Here is a 17715-nt window from a genome sequence, read left to right as displayed (position 1 = left end):
CCTGACCTCAAACAGACAATATTTGGAAAAAAAATCCATGCCTTTGGGACATGCGCATTACTTTACATGCGCATTATGGCAGAACTTTTTAGAAACACAAGTAAGTTCCTAATTAAAAGAATTTTTTACACGATAGTTTTTTTTTCAGGTTCCTCATTCAGAAACCGGTTTCATTGTCTTATCTCCCTGATTTACGACCCCTCTTTGAGGACAACGTAATTTGGTATAACATTATGTGACAACAATGTCCTTTTCCCCCTCTCATCATGTGTCTTGAAGTCATTAAGACAATCTTACGGGGTGACACGACATCGCGACAAACTTCCTGTCGTAAATTTTCACTCTCCAAAGCTCCTTTTTTCCTTCGTAAGATATTAATTATCCACTCTTGACCTCTCTTTTTGCGATAAGCGGTGCGATAACTTTTATATAATGTGTAGGTGAAACTCATCTTGCAGCTGTCAGTAGTTGAACTGAATCTTGCAATTGTCAGCATTTTCCGATTGGAAACCTACCATAGTAAAAAATACTTTACAAGACAGAGTTACAGATTATCTCACTGCAAAATTGTATTACTATAATGTAATATTTAGTTTTAAAAGTGTAAAATAATACCGAAAATGGATATTTCACTCTTTCTCACAGAGTAATTCGCTTCTTAAAATAATATTAGATCAAGATCCAAGATAGTAAACACCACTTTGACTTGCCACATTAACGTGTATGATACTTAGATTTTCATTTTAACGGTGCCGTAAGATTTATTCTTTAGATCTGAATTATTTTTTATTTTATAATTACTCTTTGCACTATGATGCCTCTCATTCACCATTCAAGAAGGTGCATCATTTTGACATTTTATTTACTTATTTTCCAATTTTGATTGTTAAAAATACCTACAGAATGGTAAGAAGATGTAAATTAACTTTTCGGAGAAATACAACTTAAAAAAATATTAATATTTATTTTTCAGAGCAATAAACAAGTGCTTGTATTAGATGAATAATTATGCATCGAATTACTTTTTCAGAGTGTAAAGGGTTAATCTACAATGCATCGTGTTGCCATTTTATTTCTATTTATAAACTTCCCATATTCTTCCAAAAAGGGACAATGATTGTTTGGAAATCTTTTTTAAATGCTTTTTGATATACATTTCTAGAAAAGACCGATATTTATCTATGGCGGTTGTAGAATAAGATTTAATTTGGAAGCTTGAAAAAAATATCAAGATGGATGTTATATAAATAGTTCTACCTTTAAAAGTATTATCGTAAAAATGCTGTTTATTGCATTATAAAAAATACATCGTTAAAAACGGTTTTTTACTTTTATTGCAGAATTATAAAGAGATTTGTGTCATTGAGATATTGTTTAATTTGTGGTGAAAGCTTATAAGTCAATTAACAGCTACGCTACACAGGCAATTGTTTTTGTATTGTGGTCATGTTACTGGGCTGCGAACCACAAAGTCTCAGGTTCTATTCTCGCTCATACCAATCCGCCACATTGGTGACCTGGACATGATAGCTATTTGGAATATCACTTCTTTTTTTTCTTTTTTTTAATTTCACGAAAAAATAAATAAATTTAATAATTTTTCTGAATTATAAGCAGTTAATCAAAATACATATATTTTGTTTGTAAAAATAAATAAAAATTATGTACTTTAGGGTTAACACCATTCATTCACGTCCACGATTCATTTAACACATTTTTATGCTGCACAAAAATATTAAATAATTTTTCTATATTATAAAATGCAACTAATAAGAAATAGCATTTTTTAAAAGACAAAGAAAATAAAAAATAAAAAGAAATAAGGATAATATCGCAGGAAGGTAATATCCGTAATTTCTAAGCAGCAGAGACAACCTATTTCAAAACAGAAAATAATTGGACATTAAATGGAATTTAACAACAACAACAAAAAAAAACAGAGGGAGTAGTCTTCCCGAAACTTTCTCGCATATTCTTTAATGATTTCTTTTTATCTCTTCCCTGCATAAAACTGGGCAAGATCGTAAACAATAGTGATGAAGGATAGTTACGAAATACAGATCTTTGACGTGAATTTAGCATATTTTTTTTACTGAATCTACCATGAGAATATGTATTTTGGACGCCTTTTTCCCAACCAATTGACATGGAAAATAGTTGGAACAGAATTACGTTTTTAGTCACAAGATAATATTAAAATTTTCATTAATTTAAGTCACTGCATTTATGAATTAACGCATTTCCATGTATGCGACAGTTCAGACCGACAGATGGTCAACCGTTCGGTGGATTTGGTTGAAAAGTTTATAAATATCTATATGTTAAATCTGCGTATCAAATGCTACCTCTTGGCGTTTTGTAGCTATCTAGTGTTAAGAATTCAGTTAACCACGTGATCTTCCTGGGCGGAGCTAGCTGCCAATCATGTAAATATCACGTGATCTCCAAGTTAATGTTAGTATTTTTTTCCCCCAGTAGAAGCGAACTTGAGTGCTGTACTAGGAGGAGTGTGATCTCGGCTCTCTCTCTCCTCCCAGAGAAATTTTATGTGTAGTTCTCTAGGCCTACTAAACTATGGCGTATGGATCATGTGTCTTTTGTTGTTGATGTTACCAATAAACCACATAAAAGACAACATGTGTCTTCAAGTCATTTCACCCAGACCACAATCTTCATTATCAAATAAATTATTGTGTAATCAAGAAAGGCAATAATAATTTACATCTAGCTCCCTTGTATTTTAACGGAATTGTACTTTCAGAAAGAACGGGGAAGTAAAATCTCGAAAACAGGATTTATTCCCCGATTCAGTAACGCACAATTAGGATCCATTATTAAGAAAACAATTTTAAATCAATGATTAAGAAAATACACGAGAGGCAAATTAAACAATCGAAATAACTAGTAGAAGAAAAAAAAATGGATATACAAATCTAAAGACCTAAGGTTAAAATAGCATTACATCAACAAACGCGTCCTTTCTGGTGGTCAAACAATTTCAGTTGCAGTAACTGAGCAGAATAAAATGCTAGCTAGCAATCCATTGTCAGAAATGAGATATTCCCTATCAACGAAATTCATCGGGGCAACGGCGATGCACAACATATTAATCACTCGCGTTGGTAATTTGTAAGCAAATGTGAGTGGCAGGAATACCTAAATGCATTTACCGAGAATTAATGATCCTAGATGTTTTCGGACACGAAGGAATACTACTCATTTTTTTTTCGCTATTATTTTTGCTCATTCTTCTACAAACTAGATGTTTTATATTAAATAAAAGCATTATTTCTTGTCATAGACGAATTTTGTAAAAAAGTTTTACTTTTTTTTTTTAAATAATTCTTTTGGAGAAATGTTCAATAATTGTAATCATACAAAATGTAACAATTACTACTTCCATTTAAAACTCTTACATATTTCAAAAAACTTTTTCAGTATTATTGGTATAAGGTCAAGGGTGGAAATGGAACAAACCAAGAGGAATATGCATGATTTATAGAAGCACTGTGATATGTATTGATTTCAATTCGTACAAGCTCATGATAAAGAAGTTAAACAAACACTATATCCCATGCCCCATGTTCCCTTGTTACGGTAATGTCTCCAAAAATCAAATACTAGACAAAATGTCTCCAAATATAAAACATGTTCATACGACATGCAATTTGTCAGCTTTGACGCACAGTTGTTTCGATGGGAATGTTCTTCGCTTTTCAGTTAATTCAAACTTAATTTCATGTCCACTTTTCCACCAAATTGTCAGACACTAAAACCATGCTATTTTAATAGTCTTACATAGGTTCTTTTCCTTGTGTATATGTATTTTACTAATGGGGATCATTCTCATTGACACAATAGTGCAATTAAAAATGTAAACGTAGACTGAACTTACTGAAATGTCTTTTTGCCTTATTCTAAGTAATTTTTTTAATGTTAAATAATCGAACTGAATGTTTTCCCCCATTTATTATAATAAAAAATATATGGAACTAAATTTTTTGCTTTCTTTCAAATAGTATGTGCCTCCAAGAGTTAATAACTTTTTCTCAACAGGGAAAACCACAATTATAAAATACATGAAATCGTCAGTTCCACTCGGTAAAAAGATAAAACACATTTACAACACCTTCTGCGGAAAACTCCCAACCCCAAAAAAACATGCGTCACCAATGAGAACTGCCCACTTAAAATCCCATACAAACTGTTTCAAACTATAAAAACGAAATTGGAGTGAACACCCCTTGCAGAAGTAAAGACAGCAGGTACCACTTCCATAAATTGTATTTTAATGCCTCAAGGCTCGCCCTCGGAACGAAACTCTTCGACATCAATTAAGGTCAAATGAGTTGGGGGCCTCTTAATGGGGGTAGTGGACGCCCCAGTGTTCAGGTCTTCGCACGTGGCGCTATTAACTCGCCTACACGCGCTCTTTGTGGATCCATCCATTCTTTCTTCTCAACCATCCCCTTCCGGCTAAAATGGCTATTTGCTCAACAGTGCGGGCTTCGCTTCCTATTTTCCGTGTGTCACGGGCTGTTTCTGGGGGTGTAGGGACAGATAGGTAGAAAGGCTTTTTCTTTTGGATTTCTTCGGCCGCAAACGACCGGGGGAAGGCGTTTTCTGAATGGTTTTTGGTGGAGTGGCAAGGAGGAAGCGTTGAATTTCCAATGAGCACTTTATTAGAAAATTATACAACAGTTTTTCTGGTTGTAATAATACTCGTGTGTGGCGCGAGTAGGTAGGTGCGACTTGTATCAACAAACCTTGCAGATTTGAAAAGAAATAATAAAAGTGCGATAAAGCTTGTCTTACATCATCGTTTATTACCTTTTCATTAAATTCTGAGTTCCTGCAGAATTAAACCAGACCAGTACAGGTAATGCATACTGTGTGTGTGTGTGTGTGTGTGTGTGTGTGTGTGTGTGTGTGTGTGTGTGTGTGTGTGTGTGTGTGTGCGCGCGTGTGCGCGTGTGCGCGTGTGCGTGTTTAGTTCTGTTAGTTATATTAATGTCCCGTTTTAAAGCAACACTAAGAGCTATTTTGGAACTGACATTGAATTTTGAACCGTGGTCTGATGACGGGGAGACACCTCACAGACGGCGTGTCTGTATGAGTAATAGCAAATAGTAATTCGCAGACAGTTGTAAACTAAAAAAAAAAAAAAAAAGAAGAAAAGAATGAATTTTGCGTTGGAATTATCTGAATTTCGAAAAAGATCTCAATTGCTGGGGAACATTTTCTTCAATAAGAGGGAAAGAAAAGGAAAGAAGTGTTATCGTCATTAACTTATTCATCATTGTTCAATATATATTTTCTAGGTAGGACGTCTAAATTTGTATGAATTGACAAAACAACGTCCATATCCTCCTTCTCTGAATAGATTTCGAGCTGACTAATTACTTTCTAGTTCTTGTTCTCGTGATAACCGAGAAGTGCAAAATCTTTTCTGATCAAAACAATACAAAACGCCTTGGTATGTTTCATTTAGTTTCAATATATTGGGAAAACTTTAATTCATTAAGGAAATTCTACAGCAAACTAATTTACTATATGCAAAATGGTCATAAAAGCCACGCCCACCAAAACATACGAAATGTTTATGTATCAACTGAAACACCCAACGGCATGTTACAATTTGCGAGAGCGTACAAAAATTATATATCACATACGATAGTGCACAATGTGAAATTTCCTCTTTTAATTAACTGGTGTTCTACAGCATTTTTAACCCCTTTTTAATTTGATAAACATGCTAATAACTCAAGTTAATTTTTAATTTCAATAATTCTATCAAAATGAAGATAACATTTATTATAGCTCATTAGTGCCCAGCATCCACCTTTGAAATACTGGAACAACTTATGCAATATATTCTTTGGTATCTGCAATATTGCTTCCATGCGCAATTAGTCTCATATATTCGGAAGAGGAATTTACAGATATTTTAATGGTCGTTAGATCAACGACCTCCGCCTTGATGACTATTTCGGAATAAAAGCGAAAGCTCTCGAAAGTACAAGAATGTTGGCAATATCTTTATTAGGAACCAAGAAAATGGGATCTTTCTAAAGGCTTCCATACTATCAACAAAAAGTATATAAACAGAGAAGCACATACGGCAGGCAGACATATGAATTCTTTCTTTGGAGCATTGATAGAAGAGAAAGTTACGCTGAGTGCTTTGTGTTATCTTTGAGTATTTTGGTCTGTGTGTTTGCATTTCCTGTGGGATAAAGTACTATTATCCATTACTGAGCTAGTTTTTCAGTTTGGACAAATTTTCCTTAATAATCTAATATTATATTTAATTTAGTATTAATAAATATAATAATTAGTAGTAATATAATACTAACTAAATAATCATTATTTAGTTAGTATTTTTTAATACTAATTAAGTAAACGTTTCGAAACAAAGGACATCCGACTAATTTTAATATCATTCTATATTTTATGATTCACAGAATTTGTATTTTTTGTTAATTTATTAGGACGCTAGGCTGATAACATTTTAATCTGTCTACTAAGGCTTTAGCCAACTGCTTAGTTTACTTAATAGCAAATATATTACTGAAAAATAAATGAATTGTTTAAATAAAAAATCCATGAATTCTGAAAAAAATCTATTTAAAAATGTCACTTACGGAAAACCAACGTTAGGAGTTAAAAATAGACGACACGTTTGTAATAAAAAAATGAAAAAAGACCTATAAATTATAAAACTGCTTTTTTTAATTTGCATACATTCATATGCAAATAAAAGAACCTAACACGAAAGTCAAAACCACATCCTCATATTCAATTTATCCGAGAAGATTCAAAAATAACGAATATCTATCCATCTCTCCAAGCAGAAAAATTACTTTGGGAAAAAAAGGAAAATATTTCTTGAAAAATGATAAATAAAATCCTCAGTCAAGTTTCGGATTAGGAAGAACACCTTAAAAAGAAGAAAGCTAGATTTATAGGAAGCGAGTCAAGCGGTATCAATGCGTTCGTCTCTTTGCAAGTGAAATATTATTGCTTCTCGCAGTACACAAAGCGAGTCTCTCGTAGATTTTTTTTTTTTTTTTTTTTTCCATCCCAAATAGCTACCAAGAGTAATTTATTGCGACTGCAAAGTTAAATACATATAATTTCGCTTCTATGCTCCCTCTTCACTAAGAAAGAGATTTCTTTTTGTATTTGGAGATACTATTTAGTTAAATGGGAATATAGTAAAGAAAGAGAGATCTCTCCTCATATTGCAAAGTGGAAAGGAAAGCTTTTATATTGAAAATGGGAAGGAAAAATATTCGCCATAATTTGTCAGACGCTTCACCTACTAAAGCGTAGGAAAAAGGATAGCGTTTGCAACTCATCGATAAAAGCTGATATATATATTCCGAGCATTTGGAAAGCGAAAGCAAAAAATATAGATAAAAGGATGGTGTAAGTTGATAGATGCGAGATAGGTGTTTTTAAAAAATAATATTTGGAATTTATGATACTGTCTGGTTTGGAATAGAGTGAAAATTAATCCTAGGGGAATAACTCCGTAAGCTCACATAAATCCTACAAAAAATATAAATAAAAAGTAAAATAAAAATTCTTAAGAATTCTAGAAATATTTTTGCTAATACCATGTTAGACATCCCTATTTAGAACGATAAGATAGTTATGAGATAGTTTGAGATAGTAATTATTTGTTCTATATACTCTCTAAATTGATAGCAACCATTTTACCCAAAATGCATCGGTTTGTGTCATTTATACAAAGTAAACAATGGATATTATAAAGCATTCACTAGATTTAATTTTTTAAAAACAGCTTCTTGAGATATTATTTACAACTTATAATATACATTATTCGTTAAAATAAAATGGCAACATTTAACGACAGTGGAATATCAAAATTACATATATCATTTCGAATTCTGCGTGAGCTCATACATTCACAAATGTGAGCAGCAATAAAACATTAACGCGGAAATAATGCCGCTTCTTAGGTGGCTATACAATTGTTTATTATTTAATTAAATTAATCAAATTTGGAAGGAATGCTTGGGCTATTTTAGGATGGACCTCATTATTTTTCTTAAATAACTCGATTTAGATGATGACGATGTCGTGTCCACGTTACCACGGAAAGGGGGTGCAGTAGCTTCTGAGGGTAAACACCCCTAAGCACCCGAGAGCAGAAGTCTGACTTCTAGCTCATATGAAGATGAAACTCACACATTCGCTTGCACAACCCCTTTTTACAGGGGGGCACATTCACACACCTCACAGATAGAACACAGATGAAGCACAACCATGCCCGAACCGGGATTCGAACCCGAGACGCGCAGATCACGGGAAGATACGTTACCCCTATTCAAGAACGCCGGCACTCGATTTAGATGACGAGGATGATATATGAGCCGGCATTCTCTACCTTATAATAATTTATGGAAATAAAGAATCGATATTATAACTTTAGGTACAAGTTGCTAAAATTCCAAAATTTCTTAAAACTCCAAACATGACAGTTGGATAGAGGAAGTTGTTTAACAATAACAGCAAGATTGTTATGTTGATTAAAATTCAAGGATGTTTATAGATATTTAATAAATATATAATCTTATTTAATAAATATTTAATTCTTCCGCCATAAAGAGTAATAAAAGAAAAGCAAGCTACTAGAATGGGAAAAATGATGGGGCGAAAAATTATAGGAGAATAGTAGGGCTGGATTAAATCTAGTAGGAACCCATAGGCAACGAATATTAATTGGAATGCTTTCATTTCATTTTCTCTAGTCTCCCTGTAAATAAACAAGTTGTTTATTACAATAACTGCACTAGGACGCAATTCTTTATGTGGCAAAGAAAGTCAACAGAATTTGCGTAAAAAGACTTTGAGAATTGGTATGTAAATTTAAAAGAGGATTTGGAACATTAGCGAGAAGGGGACTAACCCCCCCCCCCCCAAGACATGTTAAAAACCTGGAAAGCAATTAAAAAGATTATTAATTTAAGAATATTAACATTAGAAATATAAAATATACGAAAACATATTCATTTTAATATCTTCATGTAATGATATCAATTTAAATATTTTAATGTAATATAACTTTTAATATCTTTGATATGTATTAATGAAAAATGAAAACAAACAGAATATTTCGTCAAACTATGCATGGCATGGACATTCTACTGGATGAGGAGAAAATTAAAATAATGTACAGGCATTCTCTATTGTATTGCAAGTCATTCAATTTCCCCTTTCATTTTTATACTAATTAATTTTTGAAGAAAATTATAAAAACTATATTTGTCAATTCGCCGCAAGGCAATTTGTTACAAGAAAATATGTTATGTGGTATGGTAAAAACTTCATTACCTAGTTCTGTCTGAATACGAGAATTTACAAAAATGACTCGTGAATTGGAATAATAGCTTTGAGGTTTGGGAGACGCAATTCTGTATTAGAATTGGGAACACTGCAGTTTGGATACTTCCGTAAGAAAAAAAGCTGTTAAGAATAAAAAGTAACAATTCCCATTTTCGCATTAAATTGCGAGCTAAAATGCAATTTCTCCAGGAACGATCGTACATTTCCATTTGTTAAGAAACAACTCGGCAGCTCGAGTCTCAATAGAATAGAATTCTGTGAAATAAAACGTTGTCTCATTGTGTATACGAAATGAGATGTATTAAAATGGACGCATCTTCTCAAAATGTGTAGCATAAGAAATGTTGAAAGCAGAGAGAGAATCGTTTATTTTTACAAACTTTCTTTGGGGAGAAAAAAAATGGAATGGCATTAGAACGAGAGAAAATTTCCTATTCTGAAATATGGGATGGGGAGGGATAAAAAGAGGGGGCTGCAAATCGTCAAGTTACAATTTCATAAATAAAAGTACCATCTTACAGTCATCCAAACAGATTAAGGCTCAACAAGAAGCAGTTTAGCAAAAAAACGAATGGAAATTCTGTGCGGGAGGTGTGAGGGTGGTTGTTCCGAGTTATTCTTTTCAATCCGTTTCCATCGAGCAGACGATAGAGAAATATAGAACGAAATCGCAATTTTTCGTTCGATGAAAATCATCCGATACGATTATCGATATTATTTTTTCCCCTGCAAGGGTTTGGGGAGAGAACAGTCACGTGATAAAATTGATAAAAAAAAAAAGTAACAATACACAATGAAAAACAAACAAAAATCATTTTGCGTATGCGCATTCTACATCACTAGGAAAGCACAGAGGGGGGTCGTTATTAGTTTAAGTTTTTTGAACACCGTGATGGAACGAGGGGTGGGATGTAGGGGGTGGATGGAGCAGTAGACTCGGGATGAGTTGAGAAAGCATTTGCATACGACTGGCGACAAAGCAATAGCGCAGTCATTATCATTCTCCTTTCTGTTGCAGGAGAATATGTCTTTTAATTTATCGGAACCTGCATGAAAAATTTGACTTTCAAATTTCGTTATCTGTAGGGAATGCAAATAGGTTCTTGTCTGACTTTCTTGGAGGGAAGGGAATAGGACGGTATGGAGGAAGGGGTGCAGCGATTTCGCCCTGCGTCGTCAGACGATCTTTTCTTCTCTTTGGACAGTTGAATCGCAAATTTTTAAAAGCACAACTCTCCAATTAAGGCGAAGTTTTACAAAGCGCGTTTCTATGCCTTTAGCTGAACAGTGTGTAGAACAAATTATAGTCTGAAGAAAGGCACGAGAAGAGAAATCGGAGGGCAGAGCCAGGATAGGTGGGGTGTGGGGACGCAATTCGGTTATAATAAGAGCGAGCGTCATTTTGCCGAGTTATTGAACAGGCAAGGAGGAGGAAAATATGGTTACGAAACTTTTGTCTAGACATTCGAGTTAACACTCGCCTCGCTTTAAATAACTTCTTGCATTTCTTACTGCTACATGTGTTAGCAAAATAACAAAAAAAATTTGAGAAAACTTTTTAAAATTAAGACGATGTAATTCAAGACAGAATTTGGGAAAACAGAATGCTATTTTCAGAGAGAATAAGCTTTTAGCATAATTTATTTCAGTTTTAACTAATTATATGAGAACCTTCATCCCCCCCCCCGTTTGAAAGCTGCTACTTATAATAATTTACATAGATTAACAAAGATATATTATGCATTCTTAAAATAAAAATTTAGTTAAACAGTCAAAATTGAGAGTTATAATTTTCTATTTTTGCGGCAGAATAAAAAATAGTGTCAATTCATTCGAATTTTTTTGGTAATAATTCATAGCCCATATTGATATTATGAGTATAGGTAGGTGGTGCACTTTTAAAAAAGTAAGATAACCTTCACTGTGACCACCAACAAATCGATGCAGTGATATCATATTGTCTATGTCAAAGCCAGAGAGACATATGAAATTTGTGACAACAGACAATCACATATCTTATGCAACAATATGAGAGAAGTTGCAGCCTATTTAGTTAATAAATATTCGAACATCAATAAAATTTGATAAATTTGATGATGATGATAACACATTTTGAAAAATCTCTATCGATTATAAAATCTATAGATAAACATATAGGCTCTCGAAAGTCGCAGAATACTACAAACTATAAACATACTTTCAACTCGTGGGATAAATAATTGGTGGGTTGGCATGGTGACTAATGCATGAAACGCCGGTGATTCACACTCGCTTTCTAATTTGATAGCGCATTCTCTATAACAGTTAAAAGATAGTTCAAATAGGGTCATCTGATTATGTAGATGGACGGAATCGCAGAAATGAGTCCAAACATTTTTTTTTTTTAATTGTGGTTGAAGGCTAATGAGAAATACTAAACGACTAAACTTTTATTAACTCCCAGATTTACAATGAAAATTAACCTTAATGGCTTTAAACGCATTAGAAGCATTGTAAAAATTACGATTCTAATTTATGAGAACTTAAATATATATATTATCATTAATTTTATCATAAATCTCTAATTCTGAAAAAATAAAAATATATATTTTAGAAATATACGCTATTTTAAATGCACATATTTTGATACGAAATCTTTTTAAAATGTTTAACCAAAAACTAAAATATTAACTCAAAAACGTTTTGAGCTAGACAGTTGAAATTTGGTATGCGGTCTTACACTAAATTTGCAAATTTTTATCAAACTCTGCGTACAATCCGTTCAGAGCAAGTGCTTCTGGCCTGCTGTTCGAATATGAATTAAACACGATAACTACAAGACGAAGACAGCTAGACAGACAAGACTCGGTACGCGGATTTAGCATCTATAATGTAGACACCTGTCAAAGTTTGAGCCAAATCCAACAAAGGGTAGACTGTCAGTCGGTATATACTTCAGGAACATGTAAATTCGATAATTGAAAAAAGCAATAACTGAAATATATCAAATTTCCTATGAAATTTTGTGAGTACAAGCGCAGTTTTGTGTCAAATTTTTGTTTCAATCGGTTGAGAAAAACGCGTTTAAACCCGAATTCGATTTTTGGATATTATTAATGCATGCCAGGGATTAATCGCCAAATAACTCGCCAAGGATCACACGATAGATTCAATGAAAATACTAAATTACCGCCAAAAAATTTCGTAACTATTTTACTCCAACACTATGCAAAACTTCTCGAGGTAACAGCTTTATTGTGAGAAAGTTTTCCGGAGACCACTCCCGCTTATTTTCCGTATAAAAATATAATCAGATAAAAGAAATCAAAACACCTGAAAACTTCCAAGTGAAACAACGACAGAGTGAGTTATCACTCATTCAACTCAAAGAGTGAAAAAAAAAAAAATTATCCAATTTCATTACACCCAAATAGATCTCCGTTACGCCAGAACAAGCAACTTTAATAGATCCCCAAGGGGGGGAGGGGAAGTCAGTAATTCAACGATAATCGAGAACAATTACTTATGGCAGGAGAAGAAAACAGTAATGCAAAAAGGAATGACTCATCTGGCGAGACAGTAGAGACTACCAATCTGGAATATAATTATGGGTTTCGGGAGCAGGGTGTGTTGGATTCCCATTCGGGAGACTTCCAAATTAAGACTTAACTCGGATCGACACTGGATGTGGCAGCCTTGAATACCCAAAGATAAATAACACGCATCGATCAAAACGGAATTGTTTGCCTGCTGATAGTTTATACGAAATGCATCTTGTTTGTTTGGGCAACCCCGATAGGTGTGGTAGGCAGGAACTTAGGTATTGTTTATACACACAAACGGATTTAAATACCAGAATTTGAGCATAAGGAGAAAAAACATTTCTTTTATAATGCTTTGGCAAGAAAAAGTAAGCAGATAATTTGTTGTCATCGCCATAGTCGAAATTAAGTGCAATGCCATTCCTTGTTCGATTTAAAATCTAATGTTTATAGTATTAGCTAGTATATGCTGATTAGTAATCATAAACTGACTACTCAGACCCATCGAAGGCACAAGGAAAAACTTCAGTAATCGGACCACCGCAATAGCAACACTGGAGGAAACTGTGGTTGAGTCGTAAGAGCCATCACCGGCCACGTTACAACCCTTCCCTTGGGAAGTACGTCTCGTCATGGATGAGAGGAAAAGACCCCAACCTTTTCGTATACCCACAAGGGTGGCAAGAACCAACCATCATGCCGGAAGCTTATCATCCTCACTTACGAAGTGACCCCAACGTGGGATTGTGCTAACTAGTAAAATGAAAGAAGTTAACTTGCAGTGACATATTTTCGACTTTGTAGACTAGGTCTCTAGAAAAGGAGGCAGCAAATAGATCAATCCATTTTTAAATATTAAGAAAATATTATTTTATCAAGTATAATTGATCAAATTTGTATATTCCATTAAGTTTACTTTGTTATAAGAATATTTATACGCATCTAACGATCCGCTTCAATATTATTGCGTGCAGACATAAACGTCGAGTAGTTTGGAGTCGTACACGATATATGCAACTGCAACTGTAATTGTGTATCAAAATTTCGTGTTTAATCGGTCGGCAAAAAGGTGTTCAAAATACATATTTTTGGGATAGATTCAGTAAAATTGCTAGATTCACTCAAAAGGTCTATATTATCAAAAAATCTTTCTTCAATGCAAGGAAGGTATTTTTGATGTCTTTTTCAAGTTCCACAATTTCATGTGTGTGGGAGGGGGACGCTTTATTGAAGAATAGGCGAGATAGTTTCGGAGAGCCCATTCAGACTGGTTTCATGCGAATGCTTATGGCATCCGGGTGCAATCCCTATCATCAGTTTTGAGAGATTTCGTAAAATAAATCATGTGACACAATCAGCAGTCTCAATAACAGCAATTTCTTCACTTTACACACGCAACTAACCAATCAGAGTGTCATGTGTTTACTAAACAAGTAAGATTTGAAGTAAAATTATCAAAGTAAGATATAGTTTATCAAAGTAAGTTTACATGACTAAATATATACTATTAATAAATATAGTGAACAAACATTTAATCGCCGAAAGTAGTAAAAAAAACTAAAGAAATATGATGACTTGGACATGAGGAAATAAGCTGTTTATAAATATATAGTCCAGTTAATGAAATTCTACAAATAGAAAGAAACTTTTTTAATAACACAATTAATATATTTTCTATTCTGACTAACTTTATTGCTCCTTTTTAGAAAAAAAAAAAAAAATCAGTTCATGCTCATTTTTTTTAGAGAAATTTCGCGTAAGGGTTGTTTTTTTTTTAATTGAAAAAAATATGAAGAGGGAAAATGCATTCGTTAGCAAGATAAAATAATTATAAGATAGTAAAGAAATCTTTTGAAATAGTAGTTTCTATTTACAGAAAAAAGAAATTCTAAATTCAAATTAGTTATTTGACTTACCACTAGATGGCAGAGTTCTGTGAACCATAATACCCTTTAGAATTATTTTTGCAGGAATATTATTTAAAAAAGAAATCGAAATTGAATGTAAATTTAGTTTCAATGCTTCATATTCTTAAGAATGTTAACTAAAACTTTTAAAATCTTTAAATTATCATAAATATTAAAATTAAAGATAAATTAATAAGAAATTTGGCGAAACTTAAGTCATTATATCTAAAATAATATCAAATAACAAAATAAATTTTTTGAAACATTATTTGTGCTTGCTTTTTTCTTCTTTTTAATTATTCAACCTTTTTAATTAAAGTCTAAAACACAATTAAAGTTTTGAATTTCAGATCAAAATTTAAAATCATTAAATTCCAAAAATGTTTAAACGGCCTTTTAAAATATTTATTCAAATAAAGGAGAGAATTCCCAAAAGATTCGTAGCAATTGAGAATGTAAATTATAAACGTTTATTATATGCTGTTGAAATCATTCGACTTAAAACACCTTTTATGAATGAGAGTACTGAAGGCGCACTTAGTGTATTTAAATATGCAAAGTCAATGAATTCTATAGAACAAAAATAACATTTCCCCAGGTGAGGCTCGAACTCACAGCCTCGGCATTACTCGCAGATACTGCTGTATAAGTACCGCGCGCTAACCAATTGCGCCACTGGGGACACACTCCAGCGAGCGAAATTAACAAAGTAAAGCGTAGTCGTATTCCACCTGCTGATAACCGCAACTTCCTCTTTGCTCGAACCAAAAGAAACTCGTACTATTTGTCGACGAAATCTGCGTCGTAGAATGTGTATTAAATTACAGTTTTCATAGTAACTCCTGCTTTTTATTAACTCAAACATCGTTTACAGGAAATAAAAAGCAAACTGAAATCACCTCGTTTTTATTCTATTTATTTATCACAAATCTCAGATTTGTTTCCACTCTGTCTCTATAATAAAAAAATAAATAAATAAATATGTCCATCCGAAAAATTTTGAAGAGACGTCTAAGTTTGAAAATAATAATAATAATAAAATGGAACAATGATGAATGAATAATTACAAGAATATTGAATCGAAAGTTCATAAATGTCGATAAATTTTCTGGGACTATTTTTCATGACAAATATAAAAGAATTCGAGAAAATTTGTGTATAATATAAAAGTAACCTTCAAATCACGATTCAGTTTAAAATTAAATTCTAACTTTTTGTGAAGCGTATTTCGTTATTTTGCGGTCCTATTTTAATGATGGTTTTCATTTAATAAACTGGTAAATTTAATATCATATTTTAACACATTTTTGATTTAAAACACGTTAACTATTTATTTTAGATATTTTTACAGCTTTTTTTTTTTTTTTTTAATTTTAGGAACTTTTGAATATGCAAATGCTATTATTTATTACAACACATCTGTACATTATATCATTCAAGCAAACATTTCATATTTACAACTACTGCAATAACTATGAGAACATTATAAAACAGATAGGAGCTTGATCAATTAGTTTTAGACAAAGTTTTAAGATTATGCTAATATATAAATATTTTTTAATTCGAAAAATTACTTATTACATTATTTATTCAATAAGCAACTACACTTTAGATAGATAACTAGTCATAGATAATCAGGAACTAGGTCATTGAAACCAATAACATTCATCCCAAAACGTTATTTGTATTAATTTCAAGTTTCTGAAATATGTAATCAGTACTAAAAGGGTAAATAGAAGAAAAAATAATAATAAAATTAATGACAAATAAATTCTCTAATATTTTACAGTCAATACACATGCATATATGTGAACAAAATACCATTAAAACATATATAATTGAATAAAATGAATATCTAATGGATTCAAAAGAATGAATATACTTTTTCAAATATAAATAAATGTATTTCAATTCATACGTCAATATTCTTCAACGAAATTGTTAAAAAAATTTTTAATAAAGTTCCCTGTTATTAAATAAAAATTAATAATAATAAAAAAAATTTAAATCCATGTTATATTTCCACTTCTTTTATGGTTAACAGCTCAAAAAAACATAACATTCTAATTAAAACACAAGCATTCTAATTAAATAATTAATCCTAAATAATTAAATTCATTCATTCATTCTAATTAATACAAATAAAAAAAATACCTCTAAAAATTAATTCAAATGAAATCAAACTATTTTTACCATATGATGATGAAAAAATAAAAGTAAAAAAGGATATAAATTAAAGTATTTCAAATATTTTTTTGAACTTTTCATTTATATATAAAAAAAATTAATAATGTATATAGTTTAAAAGATTGTTTTATCTATATCGGATGTATTTCTATTCCAAAATAAATGTATGAGAAATTACATCCCAATATTTTAAAATATCCATCGCAATATTTCTTTATACGACAAATAGAAAGCTAATTATTTCTTTAATTATTATTCAGAGTATTTATATATTGCTAGAGATAACAGGTAAATAAATTTAGAACTAGAATTTTTAAAAAGTGATTTTGACTTAAAGCTCGAAGTACTTTCTCATAAACAACCTATATCACAATCCCTTTTATAATTTTCTTTGATACGTAAGAAAATAAAACATATCATCAGAAAAGTCTGGTTTAATGAACAGTAAATTTTATTGGAACTTTGGTTTGTTATGCCAAAAACGAAGCGTTGTGAACGAGGAAATAATAAGTAACTTAATTACTCATATATACAAATTTTTACATTGTCAATTTTGGGAATTTGATTCTGGCAACTTCCAGTATTAAAATTAAAATCAATAATTGAGACAATTCATTTGAAAATATAAAGTAATTCTCGATTTCCAACATTAAAACGTTTATACAAAAAGAAATAAGCTATTGGGCGGGTGCAACGTTGAGGGTGAAATATACAAGAAAATGACT

The 17715-nt window shown here is 31.9% G+C and overlaps 1 protein-coding gene and 1 non-coding gene across 3 annotated transcripts in view; both read right to left on the bottom strand.

Annotated features, from left to right (window-relative positions):
- LOC129968627 (myb-like protein AA) overlaps nucleotides 1–17715 on the bottom strand; it is a 336959-nt gene that overhangs the window by 193562 nt on the left and 125682 nt on the right. The gene's annotated exons all lie outside the window — the stretch shown is intronic.
- Nucleotides 15394–15485, bottom strand: Trnai-uau (transfer RNA isoleucine (anticodon UAU)). Its single transcript is given in 2 exon segments — nucleotides 15394–15429; nucleotides 15448–15485. It is a non-coding gene; the product is annotated as a tRNA-Ile (tRNA).

The sequence above is a fragment of the Argiope bruennichi genome, chromosome 5 (genome assembly GCF_947563725.1).
Source record: "Argiope bruennichi chromosome 5, qqArgBrue1.1, whole genome shotgun sequence".
In the NCBI taxonomy this organism is placed as follows: Eukaryota; Metazoa; Arthropoda; class Arachnida; order Araneae; family Araneidae; genus Argiope; species Argiope bruennichi.
The sequence above is the reverse complement of the archived record's forward strand: the minus strand, read 5'-3'. Positions and strand labels throughout refer to the sequence as shown.